At 45.7% G+C, this 26,107-nt stretch overlaps 1 long non-coding RNA gene across 8 annotated transcripts; it reads left to right on the plus strand.

Annotated features, from left to right (window-relative positions):
* The first annotated feature begins 9,634 nt into the window (after window positions 1–9,634).
* Window positions 9,635–22,894, plus strand: LOC308635690. Of its 8 annotated transcripts, XR_014019241.1 has the most exons (11): window positions 9,635–9,731; window positions 12,449–12,715; window positions 13,407–13,517; window positions 15,313–15,414; window positions 17,947–18,205; window positions 18,444–18,654; window positions 18,734–18,815; window positions 19,869–19,897; window positions 20,104–21,788; window positions 21,912–21,952; window positions 22,120–22,894. It is a non-coding gene; the product is annotated as an uncharacterized lncRNA (long non-coding RNA). The 8 variants fall into 8 exon arrangements; XR_014019238.1 differs by having other exon boundaries at window positions 19,869–21,788; XR_014019240.1 differs by having other exon boundaries at window positions 19,869–21,766.
* The last annotated feature ends 3,213 nt before the right edge of the window (window positions 22,895–26,107 follow it).

Consider the following 26,107-nt stretch of genomic DNA (forward strand, 5'->3'; position numbering starts at 1 on the left):
ATACAATGTTGGGTCCTGCTTTGGCTTTTTTATTAATCTTTTTTTTTTAAAGAGAGACAGAGAATTTTAATATTTATTTTTTAGTTCTCGGCGGACACAACATCTTTGTTGGTATGTGGTGCTGAGGATCGAACCCAGGCCACACGCATGCCAGGCGAGCGCGCTACTGCTTGAGCCACATCCCCAGCCCCAATCTTTTTTTTTTAAATATATTTTTATTGGTGTATTATAATTGTACATAATGATTGTATTTATTGTTACATAGTCATATATACACACAATGTAACAATATACTTTGGCCAGTATTATTCCCCAGTATTTCCCGTTTCTCTCCCTATTTTATTACCCTGACTGCCGCTGTCCCTTTCTGCTACTCTACTGATGTCCCTTTGATTTTCATGAGATGCCCCCACCTTTCTTTTCCATTTTACTCTGTACCTTCCACATACAAAAGAAAACTTAGAATCCTTGACTTTTTGAGTTTGGCTTTTTTTGCTTAACACAATTTTCTTAAGTTCCATTCATTTTATTGTAAATGACGTGATTTCATTCTTATTTATGACTGAATAAAACTCTGTGTGTGTGTGTGTGTGTGTGTGTGTGTGTGTGTGTGTGTTACATTTTCTTTATCCCTTCATCTATTGATGGCCACCTAGGCTGGTTCCATACTTCGGCTACTGTGAATGATGCTGCTGTAAACATGGGCACACGTGTATCGCTACAGTGTGGTGACTTTAACCCTTCAGGATACATACCAAGGAGTGGTATGGCTACATAATATGGTGGATCCATTTCTAGTCTCTTGAGGAAACTCCATACTGATTTCCATGGTGGTTGTACCAATTTTCAATCCCACCAAGAGTGTCAAAGTGCTCCTTCTCCTTCATAACCTCTCCAGCATTTATTATTGTTTGTATTCTTGATGACGGCCATTCTCACTGGCGTGAGATGCTATCTCACTGTAGTTTTGATTTTCATTCCCTTAATTGCTGAAGTTGTTGAACATTTTTTTTCATGTATTTAATGTCCATTTATAATTCCTCTTTTGAGAAGTGTCTGTTTAGTTCATTTGCCCATTTAAAAAATTAGGTTATTTTATTGATGTTAAATTTTTTGAGTGCTTTATATATTCTGAATATAAATTCTCTGCCAGAAGAGTAGCCAGAAAACCTTTTCTTTCATTCTAGAAGTTCTCTCTGCATGTTCTTCATTGTTTCTATTGCTGTCCAGAAGGTTTTTTCATTGGATACCATCCCATTTATTAACTCTTGGCATTATTTCCTGAGTCTTAGAGGTCCTATTGAGAAAATTGCTACCTGTGCCTAAAATCTGAGGTGTTGACACTATGTTCTCTCCACCCCGCTCAAGGTGTGCTTGCTTTTGCTCACTGTGGTTTCGGATGCATTTTTCCTGTGGGGATTACCATTCCAAACCAAGGTAACAACAGCAACAACAATGGCATTTATGACGTAGCTGCTACATGTGACACAGCTTCTTAACTAATCTTTCCAATTTGAAAAGTGGGTGTTATGGCCTCCATTTTTCAGATGGGGAAACTGAGGCTTTAGTAGCCTGTCAACAGCAACCCACGGATAGAGACTGGGTTAGTCCCTCTGATTTCCACATCCATAGTCTTGCTCATCTGTGGGCTCCTTGTCATCGTCTTAAGTGACATCACAGCACTCCTTTCTGCGGATGTGCCATAAGGTGCTTAACCATTCCCTTATTTTTGGTGTCTTGGGGTATTTACCAATTTTTGATACTGTAAACAATGAGGCAATGAACATCATTGTGCTGACCGACTTTCCCCCTATTTTTGGATTATCACCTTGGAATGGAGTCCCAGCCTTGGAATTACTGGGTTAAAGGGTAGGGCTGTGTTTATGGCTTTTCATACTCATTGCCAAATTGCTTTCCCAGAGGACTGTGTTGAGTGCAGCAGTCTCACTTTATAGGCCCAGGGGAGTCGCCTCACTCCTCCAGCATGTCGGGTGGCCCTCTAGCCACTAGAGGGTGTGAAAGGACACCACTCGAGCAGAGAGCCTGGCCCCCACTAGGAAATCCCCAAATTTGCTGGAGGAGCCTTCAGCATCGCCTAGGAGGGAGAGGAGGATGCTTAATTAATTAGAAGCACAATGCAGAATGGATTGATTTTCTTGGATTTCCACTGGAGGCAGGATGGTGACTGGCGGAGAGAGCACTAATCGAGGCTTCAGGCCCAGGTTGAGGTCGACCTTGCCGCCTCCTGCTTTGTAACTGGGGTGACTGGACTCTCTGCCCTGTGTGCTTCTGTCTGAGGATTTCCAGCATCAAATCTCAACACCAGTTAGACGGGCGGCCACGGAGCTGCTCCAGTGTAGAGCGTGTGTCTTGCCGGTTTGTCGTCTCCAGTGGCATTTAGAAAGAGCACAGAAAATGATGGCAAAGAGATAAAATGAAATCAGAAATCCAGAGTGGACGTGGGGAGGTGGGCCCAGAGCACGTCCCAGGTTCCCAGTCCCCATGGATGGTTTGCTAGAGGAGGGCTGTTGGCTGTTTAACTCCAAGACATTCAAGGTGGACAGATACTCAAGAGATCTGCTTGTCCACGTTTCTGGGAAAAAACAGAGGCCCTGACAGTTATAATGATGGCAAGGCCACCACTTCCAATTTTGTATTTTTTTTTTAACCAACATTTGTTGAGCACCTCTAATGTACTGGTCTCTGTGTTAGGCACCAGGTAAAGATGATGGTGCCAAGTCCCTTTGTGCTGGGAGATGAGCCACACACACAAAACGTGAAGCCAGGGGTGTGCCCTCTGAACAGTGAGGAGGGAGATCAAATTGGGAAAGCTAGGCTTGCCTCAGACATTCCTGGAGAAGCATTTCTTAAAATATATTCCCTGGAGTATTATTTCAACTGGAGGTTTAACAGATGCTCAACATCTGTTGGTATGCTATTGCTAGGTTAATGCTAAGTAACAAACTAGCCCCAAATTCAGTCACTAAAAATCACATTATTATTTTCTTAGTGTGCTCACAGAACTGTGGAGTCGCCGGGGGGCCTCTCTCCTTCTGGGATCAGCAGGCTCCCTGCGCATGGTCTTCTCGAAGAGATGGAAGAGCAAGAGGAGAAGCTCATCTACATAAACCTTAGAAGATGGCTCCCCACGTATTTGTGACTTTTTGACTTTGCAATGTTGTGAAAGCAATATGTGTTCAGTAGAAACAATACCTAAAACTTTAAATTTTGATGTACCGGACTGTTGATATGTGTGGCCCAGAACAGGTAGCTGCACAATCACAATGGTAAAAAAAAAGAAAGATATTCTACAATGTACTGTGTTATTAGTGTTTTAAAATATAGGTTCAATAGGTTATGCAAGATATTTAATGATTTATTATAAAACAGGTGTTGTGTTAGAGGGCTTTGTTCGATGCCTGTGTTTTGAGCATGTTTGAGGTAGGCGAGGCCAGGCTAGGATGCTCAGTAGGTTAGGTGTATTCAGCACGTTTTTGGCTTAGAATATTTTCAGCTTATAAAGGGGCTACTCGGATGTCACCCCATTGTAAGTTGAGAAGCATTTGCATTTCAAGATCTTTCCTTACATTATCATGTCTGCTACCATCCCCTTGGTCAGACCAAGTCATATGGCTACACCCCATGTTCATGAAGCAAGGGAAATACACTTTCTACTGGGAGGACCTGCAAAGTCACAGCCAGGAGTACAGGGAAGGGTAGAGAACTGGGAGCAAGAATGCCATCTGCCGCAGTGGTCATATTAGTGTAGGTGCATTTATTACAGGACTTTTCAGAGCCTTTATAGATAATTCAATCAAAGCTCTCACTTTAAAAGAAGGAAACTGAAGCCCAGCGGGTATAAAGTAATTTGACCAGGATTTATAGTAGCCACTTAGCAGCAGTCCAGCAGCGAGCCCCCAGGCCCTGGGACTACCAGGCTAGGACTCTTCCCCTCACCCCACACTGCAAATGTGCCTTGGCCACCCAGAGCTGGGCAGACCCAGGCAGCACATGCTTACAGGAGAGCTCTGTGGCTGCACAGAGAGAAGGGCTGATCAGTGCTCCAAGGACCTGCAGAAATGTAACTCTCAGCGGGGCAGGGAAACCAGTCAGACCCAGTCTTGTGGAGAACTGTCAAGTGGGTGATATTAAGATCTCACACTGTGGTGTCAGACTATCTGTCTCGGTAACTTTAGGCAAGTTATTTCACCTCGCTAAGCCTCAGTTTCCTCGTTTGTAAAAAAAAAAAAGGAGGTAGATATACCTATGGCATAAGGTAGAAGAGGTAATACTTGTAAAGTACTTAAAAAAGGAACAGGAATATAATAAGCTTTTAATATAGGTTAACCATTATTGTTATTATTGCATTATTATATCTGTCTCTTCTACCATCACTTTCTCTGTTTCTGGAGTTTTCTACCCAACCTATTTCCTTTTCAATGCCCCACTCATGTTATTAGTTGGTTGACAGGTCATACCCACCAATAGGCATCAGAATAATAAGTATTGCTTAATATTATAAAGGGAGACACTGGAAAAATTCAAGGTGCAAAGTTCTTTTTGTAAATGGGAATCTTGCTTGATACCATATCAAATCTCTCTCTCTCTGGCTGACCATCTGTCTCTTCAGATGCTTGGGTGGAAATGGGTTGAGTTTTACTGAGTTGAGTAATTCCCATAAGTCCGTGGTTCTTAACCCTGGCTGCATACTAGGTTGGCCATGGAAGATTTAAAACAACCACAGTATGAGCCCTGATTCCACCCCGAACAGCGAATTCAGAATCTCTGGGTGAGAACTGAGCCTGAGGATGGTTTAACGGCCCTGCAGGTGATTCCAACACAACCAAATTTGCCAACCACTGAGCTAACTATGGGCTGGGTGTGGAGGAGACCGTGGAGCCAGATGCAAGTGGGTTTGTAGTCCCAGCCCTGCCACTCATTATCCATATGACCTTGAGCAAGTGATTTCATCTTTCTGAGTCTGTTTTCTTTCCTATGAATTGGGAATAACAATTACCACTCTGCTGAGATTTTGTAAGAAGCAAATGAAAGCCAATACAATGTGATGCTTCGCGTGGCTGGCATGTGGAAAGGGCTCATTGAATATGTGTTAATTAAACAAAGATGATGGTCAGTGACCCCAGCAGTGGGGAACTGGGTCTATCAGGCCAGGAGCCATTTGGCCTCCTCCCAGTTTGGGGTCCTTGGCCTCTAGGGTCATAGGACTAAATCCTTTCCAAGAAGAGTGACTGAGGCTTCAGGGGGGCCTTGCTCCAAGTCTGTTTGCTCTATTTACTGATCAAAAGCATCAGTCTGGGCAAAGGCTGAAATCCAGGCCTTCTTCTGATTGCCAATTCTTGTACTTGCAGGATTGAGCCAGCCTGGGTGTGTTCGGAGGGGGGGGGGCACCTTTTCTAAACAGTCCTGCCAGACTGGGTGCCTTAATCTGCACAATAAAATCTATACAGGCTAGCTCAAGCCCTACCTGCTCCCTTTTAGGCTGAGGATAAAGATGCCAGGAGGAGGTGGTGCTGCCTGTCTGCCTACTGGTCATTCTGCACCTTATCACATCAGCTGTCAGCCCAATGGGGAAGAAGCCTGAGATGCAGTAAGCAAGGAAGTAAGCAGAGACATCAGGCAAGATTGACACACTGGTCTCCTTGATTCCTCCAGGTGAAAGAGGCCTGGATTCTGGCCAGGTTCACACTTAGCAGGTGACAGCATTCGTGCTTTTGTTCTGAAAATTTATTCATAACTCAGGGTATTGGATGAAACGTTTGCTCCTAATAGCTTCCTACTCCAAGGCAGCCAGCTGGGAAACAAACATGAAGATCACCACTTTAAACCGCTGCCATCTCAGCGGTGAAGAAACTCTTTTTATAATCTCCCGCTCCCTGCAAACACTTTCTCCCTCCGTCTTCTGCTCAGCACCACCAGACTGGAAGATTTTGTAGGCTTGACTCTTTGTAGTTTGTATTATGGGAACAATAGGTCTACTGAAATGTGTTCTGAGATGCTGATATGTCCCCCCCGCCACCCCACTCTGGGGCTTGCATGAGAATCCTGGCGTGACTCATGGAATCCTTTGGACCGTTCCTTTAGATGTCTAGACATGGCAGCATCCAGACTGCAGGCAGGCCCTTTGAACCCAGTCTGTAATCTGTCCACACTAATGGTAAAACAAACAAAGGAATCAATGTTAACAAATTAGTTTTGAAAACAACAAATAGAATCCGAATTTTCAAAGTGTACTTTCCCCATCAGGAGTGGGTGAAAATTAAAATTTGGAGGCAGTAAGTCAAATATGTTTCTGGTAAGTCGATCTGACAATACATTTTTTTTTTTTTGAGTGAGAACGATAAGCCACTTGTCAATAATTTTTTTTTTGGTACCCACCTTTTTAAGTTGTCAAACAAAAGAAAGATTTGACTGAAGGATCGTGTAATTGTTAGTTGTTTGGATCAGGGATACTTCGGCTGGAGTTCAGAGATCCTTGGAGAACCCACGGGATGAGTAATTGACCATGTGAACCACCTATTTTTGCAAGAAAAATTTTGCATGCATGCACATATCTGATTTTCCTTAGGGAGACAGTATGGAACTTTCTCAACAGTGTGTGTGACTCAAAAATGATTTTAAACCACTACTGTAGCCTGACCCTTTATGCCATTTGCTACTGAGAAGAATAAAGTAATAATATGGGAGTCCAAGTGCCATCTAGACTCTACAGCTCTCTTTCCATGTCATGAGAACCCAGAGAAGACATAAAAGAAAGTTTTTCAGTGGAGGGAAGATTAAGATTTTTTCAGTGAAGGGCCTTGGATTTCACCTTGGGGTTTATATCTCCAACTGAAAAGAGAGAAAGAGAGAAAGAGAGATGGAGAGAGAGAGGAATTTTTTCCTTCTCATGGAGGCACTGCTGCTTAAACAGAGGGTGGAAACTCCATCCCTTTCAAAGTGATGAAGTGAGATTGCTCAGACAAATGCTTTCAAAGTCTTGAACCTGTGAGGTTTTGCTCCGAGTTCAGGAAATAACAGGATATAAATCTGCCTGAATCATCTCAGCTCACGCAAATTCAATGCTGGGCCATAGTGGCTCTGGCAACATTTTGTTCTTTTTGTGTAATGGCTTTTGATGCTGTGGATTTAGATGGATTAGGCCATTTAGGGGAAAGAGGGGAATATTAATATACAAAATTGTTAAATGTCAAATGAAATCCCTTAATAATGTGTGTATTTAAGACGAGTATGCAGGCACTTTGAAAACACTTCTAGCACTAGCTCAAACATTTAAGAAATCCATTTTGCAAGTTCAAACAAATAATCCTCCACCAATTATGCTGTACCTGTGTGAGTCTGATGGGTAATTCTGCAGTCTCGGCCGAGAGTGGAGGGCCCGTTCTCGTATTGTTGTTGGTGACATGGGCACACCTAATTCTTCATGCAACTGGCTGAATGCTTAAATCCCACAGATAAGGAAGGGGACAGCTTGCAGCCAAGCCCTGGTTTTCATATTTCCCACAAATTAATTACCTAAGTGATTGATTTTTACTTGTTTTATAGGCCACTGTGTGTTAGAAGATCTAGTCAGTCCCCACCCTGAAGATCCCTACATTTTGGTCTTTTAAGTGCTTGCCAAATAATTGCCTGGGACTTGGAATGTTTCGGGGTTGAGCACAATTGACAGGATTCAAACCATAGTCATGAGAATATATTAACTCATTTCTTATTATATTTTACAATTCCAGCTGCTGGCTGGAAGCATGACCACTGTGGTACTCCTCTACAGACATTCGTAAGGACGATGGGACACACAAAGGAAGACCCTGGGCCTCATGGGGATGGAGTGGCAGGGTATGATGAGGGCAGGCACCAGGCAGCTGATAGCATGTGGATTGGGCTGTGATTGACGTGTAAGTTTTAAAAACTAGCTTCATTCCCATTGTAGATAATGGCTCAATCTCATGATCTCCTTCTAAAAGCAACAGAACAAAACTGTTTCAGAAACAATGGAGAAAACAGAAGCAAGAAAAACACCACTCACACTTCCATACCACCCAGTCAAGTATTGTTGGCATTTGGGGGCACTTGGGGGAGTTTTGCAGCATTGCTCGTCAGCTTCTCTTCTGAGTGTGAGTGGCTTGTCCGTGGCTATTGTCACAAGGTATGCTGTCATATTGGATATACATGATTGCATTTATTTTTAAAAGAAATCATTAATTGGAAGCTTGTTTCCATATTGTCTTAAGAATGAGCAGATTCAAACTAGGTGGAGATGGGGAATGAGGCTTCTGGGGAGGGAGAGTGAAGGTGAAGGCTTTTGTGGGTTGGCACACGGGCGGGCGTCCACGGTGGCTGTGTCTTGGGTTTTCTGGATGGCCTGGAATGCCTGACTGAGGAGCTGGGGTTCTGTCATGTAGGTGATGGAGAGCTATTGGAGGTTCTGGTCAGAGGGTAACATGATTAGCAATTGGATTCTCTCTAGGGCTGGCTTTGGAAATTCTGGGATTCCCTGGGGGCACTTGGGAATTTTGGTGTTTCTTGTAGAGATGAGTAAGCAATTCATTAGTCCATATACAGAAAGCATCATTAGCTAGTATCTGAATGAAAACATGCATATATTTTGTAAGTACTGCTTAGTATTAGTTAAACGGGGGAGACCTGTCTGCGATAAGACTATTTTAGGGGTGTCATGCCTGTCATTTGATCTCAGTGGTGTGTGGGAACTTTGTCTCTGCTTCTGCTGATCTTCCTGTTTGCAGATGGCAAATAGGCTTTGACATACCTAATGCTGCCAGTGGCCAACTGCAAATGTCCCAGGGACTGTGCTGAGAATGATTCTGCGGGTGTGTCTGGACTTAGCAGGAAAGAGGCCATGGAGATGGGAGCAAGAGCTCCAGCAAGCCTGGAATCTATTTGACATCCTATTCTCCTCACATGTTCACTGTTGATGTCTTATATCCCATCTTAACATGGCCCAGACTGATAAAGTGGAGCCAAACCAAATGGGTGCAAAGAAAGAAGCCGAAAGAAGAATATCCACACGGATCAATGTGTCTACAAAGTAAGGTACTTGATCCATCTTCTTGTCTATCCATCTGTCCCTCCATTCATCCACCTACCAGTCTGTATTCTGCATCTAAGGTGAGCCAGACCATGTACCAAGTCCTGGAGACAGAGAAATAATTCTTGTCTCCAGAACTCAGAATCCAGTAGGAGAGCTCCTGAGAGATGGAGAGGAAGAAAACTGTGTTCCGAGCTAGGTCAGGGGTCTGAACACAGAGGCAGAACCTACTGACCCAGATTATGGAAGAAATAGAGGTGGGGGCCAACAGGGGTCTGTGGTTTTACTCTGAGGGGCTGAAAGTTCCAAGCATCCCTAGCACCTAGCATAATGCCCAGCACATAGTAGGTGTATAATATATATATATATATATATATATATATATATATATATATATATATATATATATATATATATATATATTTTGTTGCATGAACAAGGAGTAGAAGAAATTTCTGGAGGTCATTTAGTCCATCCACCTGCCTCTGGGCTGAGCCACAACTAAATCATCCCAAGCGCTATTTTGGGTGCAGTTATTCTTAGCTGGCTCTTCTGACAGCTGGAAAGAATCAGAGAGGCAACCTCTCTCTGGGGCTTTCGTGCAACAGGCCACATTCAGGAGGAGCTCTGTTTGGTGGAAACAAGAGCTGGGAAGACAGAGAGAGAGGCAAGTGGGTTCCAGGCCTGAAGGTTGGTTGGAGGTAACTGGGAGGAGGGCAGGAGGTGAAGCTGACAAGGGCCTCTTCAGGAGAGGCTTGGGCACTTTGCAATTGAGACTCCCTAGGGACTAGGCCACTACTGGACTCCTAGCTTGAACCTGTCAAAGGGGAGGAGGAATTCTCAAGAGTCCCCCTTGATGAGCAGCCCGTATTAGGGCAGAGTCTCCTGAAGGTTGCAGAGGACCTAGGAAGGACATCTTCCACGTCCACTCAGTCCCTCTACTCCCTCCCCCATCCCTGTTAGTAACTTTGGTGAAATAGGAGTTTGCGGGCTGCAGCTCCCTAAGGAGATCTTTTCTCCCAGGGCCTATTTTTTCCAGGGTATTTCGCAGTGGCTGGAGCGAGTCGGGGCCTAACACAGTCAGGCTGTACCAGGAGCCAGAGCCCAGAGTATTATAATCTCATGGGAAGATAGGAAGAAATGATTAGTGCGTGTTGAATGGCCCTGCTGTGAGCATTCTGAGCTGGACTGGTCCTGGGACAAAATCAAGGGCAAGTTCTAATCTCATTTTCAGGTAGGGGAAGGGTAGAGAAGGCACTTTCTGGGGCAGCCTCTTGAAAAGCAGGCATAAACAGGGAACAATGGTACCATTCCTTTCTGACCTGCTCAACCTGGTGCTTGATACGAAAGGGGTGTGTGTGTTTGTGTCAGAGAGAAAGAGAGAGAGAGAGAGACTAAGTATAAACTTGTGAGCCCTCTTAGGAAGCTAATGCTTGCTCCCAAATCCCCCCCGTTGGGGATGGATTTGCCCCTTGTTTTCTTATAAAAACCTGTGTTTTCTAAATGCAATACAAACAGTGGATCAGTGGAGCCACCCCTGATCCCCTCCACAGCCGCCCCATCCCTTACCCTTGCTCCTCTCTGCCCCACTCCCTGTCACTCAAAACTTCTTAACTAAAAATAAAAGTTATGGAACAAGATCAGGGAGACTTCTTCTGACCCAGGGAGGGTAGGGGACAAAGGGATAATGGTTGGCTGAAGCCCCACCGCCTGAGAGGGTACAAAAGAAGAGACAGCTGGCAATGAATTTGGCAGACATGATTGAACTGTGCCCGTGTACCTAGAATAGGGACATGACCTGTAGACGCCTCAGAGAAGAGATACTGTCCCTGCCCACAAGGGACTTCCCAGCCCCCTGCTCACCGCCCTGCATCTCGATCTGCAGAAGGACTTAGAAGACAGCTGGATGCAGTTTCTTGAATGATGATGCTGGTGAATGTGAAGCACTCCAGGATGAGCATTTCTGAAGCTCCCTGAGTCTCTGCACTGACCTGCTCTTCCCCAAACTCCCCCCAGAGGAACTTGAGCTGGTTGCATTCATCCTCCTTTCCTTGCTCTTGAATGACACAGGACAGGGACTGGTTGTACCCCTCACTTTCCCTGTGACTATGCAAAAATTGCAAAAAATTGCTCACCCTCTTTGGGTTCCGTTTCTTCTTTGGTATTAGGTTGAACCCTAGGAAGTGTCTCCTTTCCTAGGTCAAAGGTGACCTCATACCAGCAACTCCATCTGTTCAACTTAACAAGATGAAGGGGCCTATCTGCTTTCCAAAGGCCCTTCTGTCTCTGATATATTTAAAATCCTCCAATCATTTCCATTTCCTCCCACCTCTGCCCTCAGTAAGGTGAGTTTACCACTAGTAATCAGTCAGCTGTCAGCACACCTGACTAAGGGGCTTGTGCTGTCATCACAGGCTTAACCCCTTCAGTCCCACGTTTCCCATTCTGTGAATAGAATGAACATTCGAACATTATTTCCAAGTTACCCTGAGTCATGTTGCTCAGTTTAAGTTTTTATAGGTGTTCGGAACCTGGGACTAAATGAGTTAAGAGCAAGTCCCTTCCTAGATGAGTGGCTGCTTCTCTTCTCTTGATCCAAAATGGCCTTAGCACACTCCTGCCCTGATGAAGAACATCTCATCCTTCACCGCCAGCGCCCTGTTTACCTGCCGCCAGTGCCTTCTCTGGCTCTCTCAGTCAGAAATAATTTCTCCTTCCTTCGCGGTCCAAGAGTCCTTCTTGTATTTTTAGTAACATTTTTTTTTCTTACTTTGAGTGTAAACATGCTCATTGTGGAATATTTGGAGATGGAAAAAAATACAAAGAAGAAGTGTGGGATACCTCATCATCCTGTGTCAATATTTGATACATTTCCTTCCAGTGTCTTCTTGATGCATACATTAAATGTACATGTTTTTTTTTTTTTTTTTTTTTTGGTCTTCCTAAACTGCCAAAGCCCTTTGGAGTGATTGCATTTGGAGCCTGGATTTTTTGTTCCTTCCTGAAGCTACATGCTTTGGCGTGTGACCTTGTAGTTCCTCCATTAAAGGGGTGGGGTATATTCCCCCTCCCCTTAACTTTGGGTTTGTCCGTGTTCCTTGCCTTGACCAATGGATTTTTATAGTTTGTTTACTCTGTCAACGTATAATAGTTTTACTGTAATGTTAACGTAGGTGAATTATAGTGATCGATTGGTTCTTCAAGCTGACTCACAAATTGGGAGCATCCAAGAGTATGGGATGGATCTGATTCATCTCTTTTCCTTAGAATCATTGCAAAGAGCAGATGTTCATAGAATATCAGAGGATATTATTGGTTATCTCTGGCTTTCTATTAAATTACCCCTCAACTGGTGGTCACAGCATTAAATATTCATTTTAACAGTTTCTGTGGAGCAGGAATTCGGGCTAGCTTAGCAGAGTTCTCTGACTCAGGGTCTTTGATACTGGGACAAGAGCTGGGACCACTCTCATCTCAAGGCACCGGTAGAAAAATTTGCTTCCAATCCCACTCAGGAGGTTGTTGGTAGAACTGAACAACTTGCAGGCTGTTGGACTGACAGCTGATGGCTGGAGGTTGTCCTCTCCATGCAGTATGGCAACTGGCCTCCATAGGAGTCAGCAAGCAAGGTGGCAAAAGAAGGTGAACAAGGTAGGTGCCAGAATCATTTTGAAACCTAACCTTAGAAGGGGCCTCCATGTTCTATTCATTAGAAGTTACCAGGTCCAGTGCACCTTAAGGGGCGGGGATGAGGAAGGACGTGAATTCGAGGAGGGAGGTCCATTGGGATCCATGTTAGAAGCTGCCTGTCATGCTCACAGAGCTTAAATAACTTTGTGGAGCTTAGCATACAATTTATTGTTTAATTATTTTTAAAAAAATATGTATTATTTAGTCATAGGTGGACACAATGTCGTTATTTTACTTCATGTGGTGCTGAAGATCAAATCCTCAGGCATGCTAGGCGAGCGCTCTACCTCTGAGCCACAACTCCAGCCCTATTGTTTAATTATTTGATAGTGATAAAGAGAAATAAATGGAAGCCATTTTGGATGGTTCATATACCTGGATACCTGGACTACGAAGAGTCGACACCCACAAAGCAATGCATTAGATCAGGGTTCTTCAGTGGGAGGCTACATGTATATAACTCTGTGTTGTTGTGTCTTTGAGGTAGGGGGAGCTCTCACCAAATTCTCTTAGGGTTCCTTGACCTCTCCAAGGCCATTGCCCTCCAGTGTTGAAATAAAGGGTGGGATGGAGCAGGGTGGGGGGAAGCTGTGATTCTCAGGGCAAAGGCTGACATAGGACTCTGACCTAATTCAGTTTGGTTTTGTGTCAGGGGGATCTCCTGTCCTGCACGACCCAGCCTGGTCAGCCCAGGATCAGCTCCTCGAGGAAGCCATCTCTGAATGGGTGCTCCTGCCTGGACCACTCAAGTGCTCCCTGGCAGGTCTGTGGACTCCACCCCAGCTTGCTGCCTCTTGTTTGTGGTGTTCTAGGAGGAACACCCAGGTGGTTTTGTGTGTGTGAACCCATTTCCCTGCCAGCACCTCTTGAGCCCCCCACCCCCAATCCCCCTGATGTCCTACTGTAGGGTGGGAAAAAATTGACTTTGGAATAACACAGTCCTGGGTTTGAGTTCTGACTTCACCTCTTGGGTGTTGTGTGATGAAGGAAAGATGGAAACCTCTTTAGACCTCAGGGTGCCTGCCTCCCACCTGTCTCCTTGGGCAGGTAGAGGACAGAGACATAGACACGAGGGGGTACTCTGCACATGGTGGACACTAAATGAAGGGAAGTCTTCTTAACTCTGAAGCCTCTTCTCCTCACCTCTAAAGGGGAGGGATCACTTCTACCTTTAGGGGGAAAAATATTGAGATGCATGATCAAGCTTACCCAGACTAGGGCAGCACCCCCCACCTCTAGCCAGCAGAGAGCCATGCCCAGTGGGAGCCCTGCCGGCATCTCTGGGGTGATCATGCCTTGAGAGTTTCTAGCCGCTGTTGAGCCCTTTGAGGTTTGAGTTACATTTTCACTTGGCAGAGTTTAGTTGTCTGATTCAAAGAGAAAAGCTGTCAGAGAGAGAGGGATAGGAAGAAGAAAAGGGAGGGGTGTTAAAAAAAAAAAAAAGTCTCCCGCAGCTTCTCGGACTTGGAATGGCTCTGTGGAGACCGGGCGGGATGCATGCAAATCAGAAACACATGCACCAGGCTTCTCTCCTAGCACACGCGGGCTCTGGAATGAAGGCGCCAAGACCCTTGACATGCCGTCTCAGGACTGGCCTGGCTTGATCTGGCAAGGAGGACATGAGCCCGAGCCTGCACCTGTGTCCTCTCATCCTATCCTGGGTGAAAGGGGAGATGGGAGCAGTTGCTGGTTCTATGGCTCTACTTTTGGATTCTGGAAGGTCTTGAGACCTTGAGACTCCCCCCTGTAGAACAGGAGGCCAGGGGAAGCTTTATCGGGGGATTGTCTGTCAGCGCAGGACGGTGGAAAGAGCGTGGGCTTTGAAGTGAGAGGAACTCGGGTTAGCCTTCTGTTGAAGTCCCTTACTAGCTGCGTGACTTTGGAGAAGTGACTGGAGCTCTCTCTGGGCCTGTCTCTTCTCATCCAAAACATGAGGACCATGATCGCTATGGCAACAGGATCTTGCGAGGATGAAACCAAATTTTGCGCTTGGCTCTTTTATTAAATGATGGCTTGATTTGATTCCCTTCCACTTTCTAGGAAGGAGACAAGAGAGCCTTTCTAAAAGAGATGTAGTACATTAGAGAAATCATGACAAAAAGAAAATAAGTGTTGAACAGGAATAGGAAGCTAGGGCCATGTTGGTACACAAACACACACAACTTGGAGCCTCCCACAATTATTAAAATTTGTTGGTAAGCTAGGCGTAGGGGTGCACACCTGTAATTCCAGCATTACAGGAGGCCGAGGTGGGAGGATTGCAAGCTCAAGGCCGGCCTCAGCAACTTAGTGAGACCCTTTCTCAAACTAAAAATTAAAAAAGGCTGGGCATGTAGCTTAGTGGTTAAATCCCCAGTAGCAAAAAAAAAAAAAAAAAAAAAAAAAAAGAAAAGAAAAGAAAAGAAAAAAAATTGGTAAGTTGTTCTCTCAGCTTCTGATTGGCCTAAATAAAGCAGAAAACACCATTTGTAAGATTCATGTTATCTATTTAAAAGATGAAAGACTCTTAGGAGAGCAACTTTACTTGACATGGGCCATAGTTATTGCCCCTCCCTTAGGGGTCATGGACTGGGAATAAGTGGATGGTGTTTCTTATACTGGCCATTGGTAGAAGGAGCTGGGGAAGGGCACAACACACCTGCCTTGGGTCCCGGTGTATGGTAGGTGTTGCATGTAGTATGGGGGTGACCTTCTCATCGCAGGACAGGGGTTGGTGGCCTAGTTTAACTTTTAACCCACAGCTTTGACTTATGGCTTGATTGCACCTCCTGCAAACCCAGGCTGCTGCTCTCTCCCTGATGTTGGCTGTTTCTGTGGGGGGGCACCTGTGTGTGGCTCTGAGCCAGAGACCACGCAGCCTCATCAGCTGCCCAAACCTTCTTGCTGGAACTGCACCGCTCAGCCCGGCTCGGTGACATTTCCCCTCTCTGGGTTCTGTCCCATGTGCGTGAGTGTTCTCCACTAACTTGAGCCTAGCCCCCGACTGCCCCTCTCTCTTTGTTTTTCCAAGGCCGAGTCGAGGAAAGTTTCCATTCTGATGGGAACACTTGCTCTGGCCTTGTAATGAGCTAGCACCATTGATCTGTGGGTGAAAACCGAGGCTGTGGAATTGATGCTTGGTGTCAAAACAGTCCAGATCACTTTGGTACCAATTCATTGTCGCTGGAGGGAAGCCGTGAGCCGTGAGCCCAGTGAGCAAGCAGCCGACTGAGTGGAAACGTGAACAGATGAGATTGTGTGAAGCTCCCCAGCACAGCCTCGCCCTGCGGGATCCGATTTCAGTGCTCCGGATTGAAGGCTCTGGCTGATATTTTTCTCTCTCTCCCCTTTCTCATGGGGGCAGAGAGAACTTGGCAATTGTCCTGTCGCAGCTTCTGTTTGAACGTGGCTATTAATTTAATCTGGAGCTCTGTTACTCTTTAAATATTTAGGGGTTTGGCTGAGGCCTTTGTGTTCTGACGACACCATCGACAGTGAAAAATGAAATGGGAATGTTTCTCCTCATATCAGAGAGGCATAGGGTTCTCGGGCTCTTTCCTCGGCCCCTCCCCCCCCCCTGCTCCCAGCCCCCCCCTCTTCCAACGACAGTGTCTAATGAGAATGAAAAGACATTTCGACATATGTGGACAGAGGCCGCGGGGTGGGGGAGAAAGAGGATACACTTTAGAATCACACAGATCCACAGGGGCTTGTTCAAATCCTGGTTCTTTCCCTGTGAGCCTTGCAAATCTGGGTAGAGTGTTCAAGAGCTCCCTTTCCTTGTCTGTGAAATGGGGCTCTGCACACCTTGGTGGAGCTGGGGTGGAGATCACAAGACTTCTATGTCAAGTGACCACCATCAGTATTCTATGCCGATGCCTTAAATGTAAAGCAACATACTCCCAAGGTGTTCCTGGAAGACTCCTAGAGGGCCTCCGGAGTCTGAGACAGGAGGATCACGAGTTCAAAGCTAGTCTCTGCTACCACGCAGGCGCTAAGCAACTCAGTGAGGCCCTGGCTCTAAATAAAATACAAAATAGGGCTGGGGATGTGGCTCAGTGGTCAAGTGCCCCTGAGTTAATCCCTAGTACCAAAATAAATAAATAAAATAAAATAAAAACTTAAAAAAAAAAAACCCCTCCCAGAGGTCATAATTCCTGAAGGATGAAGCTGGTGGCTCCTTGGCTTGACCTGGAGTCTTTTTTCTTCATGAGTTTGTTGCCAACTAGAGAACACAAGGGGTCAGGCTCTGTCCTATTGTGATCTGGAGAAAGGGCACCGAGAGAGGGGGTGGGGGAGGAGTGCTGGGACCCTTCGGTGAGCCCAGTGCCACCCTCTGATTCATGCCCACCTCCCAGCAGCTCCAGGAAAGATGAGGAAACAAACTCAAATAACACTGAGGATTCAGGGAGTCCAGTTCCCATCTGATGGCCTCCGTGTTTCTGGTTCCTCTGACCTGACTAAGATGCTGCTCATGGCTTCCGAGGGTAGTCAGAGATGGGCAAGTCTCCCCTGTCTCCCGGGGACACCCGCCCCGGGGATGCCCTTGTGTCCTCGCTGGCTATTTTCCAGAGGTTGTTTGTTAAGCGCCTATTTTATGTTAGGTGCTATGGGAAGCGAAAAGGAGGGAGGCAGAGCCCCGTCTGCAAGGCGCTGGCAGTTTATTTAGAGACAGACAGACAGATATGTGAGCAATATTTTATTTCATTTTATTTTTTTTATTAGTTGCTCAAGACGATACAATGATCTTGACATATCATCCATTTGATTCAAATAGGGTATGAATTCTCATTTTTCCACGTGTACAGATGGCAGGATCACATTGGTTATACATCCATGTGTACACATACAGCAATCCTAGTGTCAGTTGTATTCTGCTGCCTTCCCTATCCCCCCTCCCCTCCCCTCCCATCATTATTCTCTACCCATTCTACTGTGACACTTCTCTCTCTCTCTCTCTCTCTCTCTCTCTCTCTTTCTTCCCTTCCCCCTCACACCATCGTATATGTATTTTGTGAACCCGTGAGGGTAGTCTGAGGAGGAGAACTGAGTGCTTAGCTTGTGTCCCTTATTTGTAATGTCCTTGTGGAGCACATAGCTGGGAACACACACATAGTAGGTATGCAGTAAAATCATCTAAATGAACCCCTGCCCCTGCCAGTCATGCCCCGAATGCCAAGAGTCTCACTTTTGACCTACTTGGACTTAACCAGGGCATCTTCAGCCTCCCACGGAGACTTCAGGAACCTCGCTCCTCACAAAAGCTGCAGCTCTGGGCCCGAGGAAGTGGGTTCAGCCTAAGTCGCAATAAGAGCAACAGCCCAGTGCCACCTCCCATCTGCACAGTCACTTAATCCTCAGGACAGCCAGTGAGGTGCTTCTGGCCATAGACAGAGTGTTGATGAAACCGCCAATTCTCACGTGGGAACCTAACCCCCAAAGTGATGGTGTTAGAAGCAGGATGTTGGGGAGGTAAGTAGGATATGGGGATGGAGGCCTCATTACTAGGATTAGTGCCCTTATAAGAGACGCCATTGTCACTTTCTACCATGTGAGGATAAAGCAAAAACATGGCGATCTGTGAGCAAGGAAGCAAGCCCTCACCAGATGTTGAATCCCTTGCCTTGATTTTGGATTTCCCACCCTATAGAACCTGAGAAGCAACTTTCTGTGGTCTATAAGCTATCTATCCTATGGCGTTCTGTTACAGGCACCTGAACAGTCAAAGTCAGTAGCTCAATCTACAGACAAGGAAACCGAGGCATAATGAAGATACGGGTCTACATCTCCAGGTATACAAGGAGAGTGGGGAAGGCCAACCTCAGGCCAGGCCCAGGAGAACCTGATAAGATGTGGGCACCTGCAGGTGAAGCCTCTACATTCTAAGTTGGAGAATGTCCTCACCTGCTTCAGGAAGAAGGGTAGGTAACTGTTCAGCATTCTTGGGGCTGAACCCCTAGGTCCATCAGCCCCTGCCCATCCTTCCCATATCCCCTCCAGCAGGCACAAAAGAAGAGTCTGTAGTCACAGAGGTAAGGCAGATCAACAAGGAGCCCTCACTGGATGGACCCACACTTCTTGGGCCTAAGAAGCATTTTCTTTTTTTTTTTTATTGGTTGTTCACAACATTACAAAGCTCTTGACATATCATATTTCATACATTAGATTGAAGTGGGTTATGAACCCCCAATTTTACCCCAAATGCAGATTGCAGAATCACGTCGGTTACACATCCACAATTTTACATAATGCCCTATTAGTAATTGTTGTATTCTGCTACCTTTCCTATCCCCTACTATCCCCCCTCCCCTCCCCTCCCATCTTCTCTCTCTACCCCATCTACTGTAATTCATTTCTCTCCTTGTTTATTTTCCCATTCCCCTCACAACCTCTTATATGTAATTTTGTATAGCAATGAGGGTCTCCCTTCATTTCCATGCAATTTCCCTTTTCTCTCCCTTTCCCTCCCATCTCATGTCTCTGTTTAATGTTAATCTTTTCTTCCTACTCTTCCTCCCTGCTCTGTTCATAGTTGCTCTCATTATATCAAAGAAGACATTTGGTATTTGTTTTTTAGGGATTGGCTAGCTTCACTAAGCATAATCTGCTCTAGTGCCATCCATTTCCCTGCAAATTCTATGATTTTGTCATTTTTTATTGCTGCATAGTACTCCATTGTGTATAGATGCCACATTTTTTTTATCCATTCATCTATTGAAGGGCATCTGGGTTGGTTCCACAGTCTAGCTATTGTGAATTGTGCTGCTATGAACATCGATGTGGCAGTATCCCTGTAGCATGCTCTTTTAAGGTCTTCAGGGAATAGTCCGAGAAGGGCAATAGCAGGGTCAAATGGTGGTTCCATTCCCAGCTTTCCCAGGAATCTCCAAACTGCTTTCCAAATTGGCCGCACCAACTTGCAGCCCCACCAGCAGTGTACAAGTGTACCCTTTTCCCCACATCCCCGCCAACACTTGTTGTTGTTTGACTTCATAGTGGCTGCCAATCTTATTGGAGTGAGATGGTATCTTAGGGTGGTTTTGATTTGCATTTCTCTGACTGCAAGAGATGGAGAGCATTTTTTCATGTACTTGTTGATTGATTGTATGTCCTCCTCTGAGAAGTGTCTGTTCAGGCCTAAGAAGCATTTTCTGAGAATTTCTAGTAAGTTGGTGGCTTCAACATGGCATGACTGTCTATTTTGCTGAGTAGAGATGTATGTCTCCATTTTTGCTTTCTCTATATTTTCTTTTGACTCTGCATTTTCTCTCTCCCTTTTCTTCTCTTCCTCCTTTACACACCATTCTTCTTCTACTTGTGGATTCTCTTTTTTATTTTCTTCCTTCTTATATTTTTATGGATCTCAAAAGAGTTGTCTTTTATACACATTTGTATATAAACACATATGTAGTTATATGCATATGAGAGTTCAATAGTATATATATGAACATTTATTACATACACACATGCATATGCACAGACATATGCAACCATGTGCCACATAATCATGGTCAGACTTGGGCTGCATACATGACGATGAGCACATAAGATCATATGACAGGTAATGTTGTCACCTTCTTAGTATATATATATATACCAACTGCCTGTGTTGTTTTCACAATGATGAAATTGCTTAACCACCATTAATTTCTCAGAACTTATATCCATTGTAAAGCAACACACAAAAATCAGGGCAATTACATTTCTAGACCTGTCCCTCCCTCCTAAAAATACAGGAAATTAAGAAGTTCTGGGCAAAGTCTGGCCAGGCCCTTGCTGGGAGACTCACAGGGTAAGCCGCAGAATAGAATGCAGAATTACAATTCCACAAAAGCACAGGCTTTTCATGTCAGAGACCACTTGGACTAGAATTTTCTTTCTAATACTAAGTTGCTGTGTGGCACTGGGAAAATGACCATCACTTGGTTGTTTCTTCTTTATGTGGGTAATGAAACCTACAACGTGATCCAGAAGTCTAACAATGCTCAAATAAGAGAGAGGAGTGTTAGAAAAAATACAAACATGAGGCATTACTTTAATTACTTGTTGTTTTATTCACCTCCCAACCTCCATTTAAACAACTGCAGAACAAGTGCATGTGTGGGGTTGGAGACAGAGAGGGAAGACAGGAGGAAGGAGCAGGCAACTTTATAAAAAAGGAGAATTTTTTTTTTGCACAGTTCCTGTTGGATTGCTCACCCTTGCTAAGGAAATATTTCTTTTTAAAACTCATACCCAACCAAAAATGTGTCCAATTTAGTAATTTGCATAATTGAAGCATATTTCTCTTTTCTCCAAGGCTAACACTAGTTTTCAGCCCCAGTGTGCTTGGTCCAGCTCCTCCCTGCTGGAAATGGGCATCAGAGAACTGATCCTGAATTGTCCTGTGACCCGGGCTCCATTGGTCACCTCTTCCCACCCTCAGTTTCCCCTTCTGTGGGATGAGGAGTAAGAAGCCCCTCAGCGTCTCCCTGACCTATCCTGAGGAATGCAGCCCCTGCGTCTCCCGTGCCTCATTCCAAAAGGGCTTCCCAGCTCTCAGACCAGGCCGGGAAGAGGCCAGGCAGGGTTCCTGGGTAGGAGCAGTTTCTCTCTGGGGACTGTCTCCTGGAGATTTAGTGTGATATTTTTTCTCACCCTCAGGAATCTGGCCACACTCCAGGGCCGCCTGTCATGAGCAGTCTTGTTTGGTTGCAATTTGCAGAGTTGCAAGGGGGTAAAGGACTGGCTTTGACTATTCAAACGGGCAGGTGGGGGTGGAGAGGGCTCAGGCTGGAGGTGTGGAGGTGTGGACTTTCCCTTCTCTTTTAGGAACCAGGGCACTCACATTTGGGGTTCACTGGAAGTTGTGTGTTGGTGTGTGGGGGGAGGGGTCTCCCTCTTTTGGGTGACTGCTTAGTGCCAGTGCTGTCTTGCTAGAGGTCTCTTAGCTAACAGGCCGCCTGGAGGCACGATCCTCAGAGATGGGTCACTGAAGCTCAGAGATGGCATTGAATTGTTCTCAGTCACGTGCCCCAGAGGATCCTCATCCAGGTCTGTGATCTCGGAAGCGCAGGTGAGAACTTGGGAGGGAGCGAGGAATGTTTCTAGAGGGAAGTAGGGCAGTTTTTTTCTTTTTTTTTTGGGGGGGGGTGGAGTCTCAGCTTTCTCTTTCTGGTTTGCCTGTGTCCTTCTGCAGGATGAATTTGAAGAGCAGGTGGCAACAGCAGCGGACACCAGGTTGTGCCCCTCAAGTGTCCTGGGGTTTTGTAGCCTGCTGTCTAGGGAGTCAGTCGGGGTTGGGGCTTCTTTCCCTACCCTTCTTGAGGTCAAGGGGCTTTGACATGAGGGCTAGGTTCCTGCAGATCCTCCCATGGGACATTCACAGACTTGGTTCCTTGTGCTAGGACGTCCAGCACCATGGCCATTGGCAAAAGCCTGAGGAAGCCGGAGGCAGGAGTAAAACAGAGTGTGGACTTCAGAGTTCAACTAATTTAGGTTCAATTTGTTCTGCCACCTTCCAACTAGGCAAACCCCTGCACAACTTTGAGCCTCAGTTTACTCATCTGTAAAGTGGGGGGTGATAATTTCCTACACTGGAAGCATGACCCATGATGAGGAATGGAGCCTGGCACAGGGGATGCTGAAGAGCTTTCTTCTGGAGAGAGATGAGGTGCACTCTGGAGACCCCTTGGCCAAACAAGGTCCCACCCTTCCTGCTTCCAAATGTTCAGAGTCAATTGTAAGAGACATATTCTTCACAATCACTGAACTTCATCTTGGAGAGAAAAAAACAAGAATGAAAGGGAGAAGGAAAGACAGATGGAGGACAAAGCACAGGTTGTCAGCAGAGAGATGCTCAGAGATCCTCATCAAGGCTCCTGATAACATACCTGGAGAATGGAGAATATCCCCCCTGGGGTCGATGCTCTGTGCTGGGCTGGAGGGCATGAGAACCTGGAGGGGATGTGAAGCAATGATCTCACTAGAAGCAGGTGCCAGAGTGAGGCTCCCTGACTGACAGGGAGTTGAAGGCCAGAGCCTGCTGGAGTTCCAGAGCCAAAAAAGCAAAGACTCCTCAAGTTCGTGACTGCAGAGAGCCATTTCCCCATGCTGACACTTGGGCTCCATTCAACCATTTAAAAAAGGTCCATTAGCAAATAAACACTTGGCCAAATATTTGCCCTTATGTGTTCTTAATATTAAATACCAACTATATTGCTCATCTCCTTGTATCACCTTGAGGGGCCCACCCCTAGTTGCTCTGAGATGAGTGTTTCCTCAAAGATGGTGGGAACCATCTTGATAGCCAGCAGCAGTGGACTCGGGCCCAGATTGGAAAAAAATAAAAGAGTCCCCTTTCCATCCTGAAGGACAAGACCAACTTAAGGACTTTAGTGGGAACTGTTCTGACATGTAGCATGTCCCCAGGCCCCAGAGTGTGTTCTTGTCTCCCTCCTCTTTTTTGGCTCTGCACCCCCAGCATTCTGTGGCCAGCTCTACCATTTCCCGGGCATTTCTAAGGATAGTCGGGGCTCCCAGCTGCTTCTTGCCCTGAGTTTTGACAGCAGAGAACTTTGGGGGAAGGGCTTAGGAGTTGGGGAGGTAGCATGGGGGAGAGAGAGGGAGGGTAAGGAAAGGTTTCACTTTTTAATGTGCACAAGAGGGTGTTTAGGACCTTATTTTACATAAAACACAACCGTGCCCCAACCCACACACACCCGTAACACACACACACACTGGCATACACCACCCCGCGGCAACCCCCATCCTGGTTCACGTTCCTTGGTCACAAGCAACAGATACTGATGGGTTCACCTAGCCTAAAGGAGAATCTGCTGGAGGAATTAAGGGGAGCTCAGGGGAGAAAAGGCTGAGAACGTAGGTTGGGAAAGACGGGGCCAGGCAGGGCTGTTGGTAGCAGAAGCTGCTCAGTGTCCTTGCCCAGGTGCTTTCTTGTACTGGAAAGAATGTTCTCCTCCCATTTTTAGTCTTGGACACTGCTCACGACTGCTCCAGAGAGACCATTGGCATTCACAGGATTCTGCACCTTCCCGTTGACTGGCCTTGGCTAACCGTTTCTCAGGGCTCCAATTTTCTTTGCACGTTGGCACACATAGAATATTCCATTTATAATACACAATGGAGGGGGGAGGATGTGGCTGCCTTTGGCCCCAAGTTACTGCTGCAAACCTTCCTCCCCAGCCAGGGGGTGTGGGACTCGACGCCTCACATAGTGGGTCTCTTTCATGATGAGCCACTGGGATTACAGGCATGCACCACCTCGCCAGGCCCAAAGTCATTTTTTAAAAACATATTTTTTAGTTGTTGATGGTCCTTTTATTTAATTAATTTATTTGCATGTGGTGCTGAGAACCAAACCCAGTGCCTCACATACCCCAGGCAAGTGCTCTACCACTGAGCTACAACCCCAGCCCTCCAAGCTCATATTTTAATGGGCACCTAGACCAGTGCTCTGTGCAAGTCACTCTGGAAAACAGACTCCAAACTTCACTGAAACCTGTGCTATGATCCCACTCACTTAGCCTCACAAGCTCTGCTATTTGCAGGTCTGCCTGGGGGGTCTTCTCACTGCTCAGAGGACTACTGAAGGAGACCCTTGATGTGTATTTAGGGAATGAAAGGAGAACAGTCTGGTGGATTCGCCCCAAATAGTAATCAGGCCAAAGCATCAGATAATTCAAAGATATTCTGCTATTCTTGGTTGTTCCAGACTTGACATCTGGATTCTTTTATGAAAGCCTGATTCATTCTGCTGTATTCTTAGTCTAGCAAAATTGCCGTGTCAAGGGCCCCCACCAACTGATAACCCATGAGGAGTAAAGGTAGAGCTATTCTAGATGAACATGCTACCTGATGGAGAAATGGGATCCATTTAGAAGACATTTTGATGAAAGCTCAGGATATTTCAGGAAGGAAGGAATCTAACTTCTGGGGAGAGCTTACCTGTGCTAGGTAATTGTACTTGTATTATTTCGCTGAATCTTTTCAGGAAAACTTTAGTAGACATTATAATCCCCATTTTAACCATTAAAACACAGAGAAGTTTAGACACATGCTGGGCTTATTTGTAAAGAACTGGTGTGACTGATTTTGAATTTCTAGACTGCAGAACTATGAGACAATACATTTCTGTTGTTTTAAGGCACACTCATGGTTTTGTGCTACTTTGTTACAGCAGCCCTAGGAAACTCATGCGTACTCTCTACTCTTCTTACCACCCTTATTGACATTGTATAGATACTTTGTATTCTCTCAGTGTCTTTTTCCTAATGATCTACCTAGATCACAAAGCTTTGCACACACTGAGTTTTACCTAAGATAAAATGACTTCCTGCGTTTCCTCAATATCCCCTTGTTTACACTGTTCAAATATTTCCTTTAAATTTTAACTGATTTTTCCATTGCATTGTGAATGTTTGTACCTTCTAAACAAGTTCTCATTCTCTTCAGGCTAAATAAATTATACATTTAGTTAAAAAAAAGAATTGATATGAGCTCAGATTTTTCTACTTCCAATCCAGACAGCATTCTGGACCTTTTGTCTGTGCTTTTGTTAATATCCATGATTTTGTGTGTGTGTGTGTGTGGTGGGGGTGGGGAGGTTTTGTTCTGGCTTGTACTGACATCCCTGGATATATCACCTGATGGGGGAATGGGCAGCTGACTCACTGCCGTGGTGCATCTGTCTCCAGAACACATGTGCCCGTACCTATGGCTGCGTGGTTAAGCACACATCACTGAGGCGGGCTGTCCACACCTCAGATGAGTGCCTATATTACCAAAGTTCTCTGTCAGTCACCAGGGGCATCAGGCAGGGCAGGGAGGCAGACACACCTGGGTAGGGGGAGCCATTTAACAACAGTCGTGTTATCTTGGACAAGTCATTCCATCTCTTATGACAGTTATCTGTGCAACGAAACAAAAGGCACCTCCCTGAGTGGCTCTGATGGTGGGTACGTGGCAGATGCAGTTACTTGCTTCCCCTGATCCCTCCTCTGTTTTCTTACTAATGGAATTCGGATGGTGTTCCAGGTGGGAAGGGACCCTGTGGAGAGGCTTGCTGTTTTCCATTCCCTTGTGATGAAGCACGGTCTGGTAACCCAGCTGTAGGGAGTCACCGGGAGAAGCTTCTGCCAACACTTGTGAAAGAGGTCTGCGACAGCTGACATACACATTTCCCCTTTTATCTCTCTTTTTTCTTTACTGCTTAGAGGAAATGCCAGAATGTGGAACATCATCCTTTCCACCACCATGAGGCCAAGAGGCACATATTAGAAATGGAAGGACAAGAAGACAAGGGAGCCTTGACTTCTCCTATAGCTTGGGTGTTGAATGTCCCTGAAAGTTTTGGTCTTCTGTGTGGTGCTATTG

This window comes from Spermophilus citellus, assembly GCF_964194105.1.
Source record: "Spermophilus citellus genome assembly, chromosome: 17".
NCBI classification, from domain to species: Eukaryota; Metazoa; Chordata; class Mammalia; order Rodentia; family Sciuridae; genus Spermophilus; species Spermophilus citellus.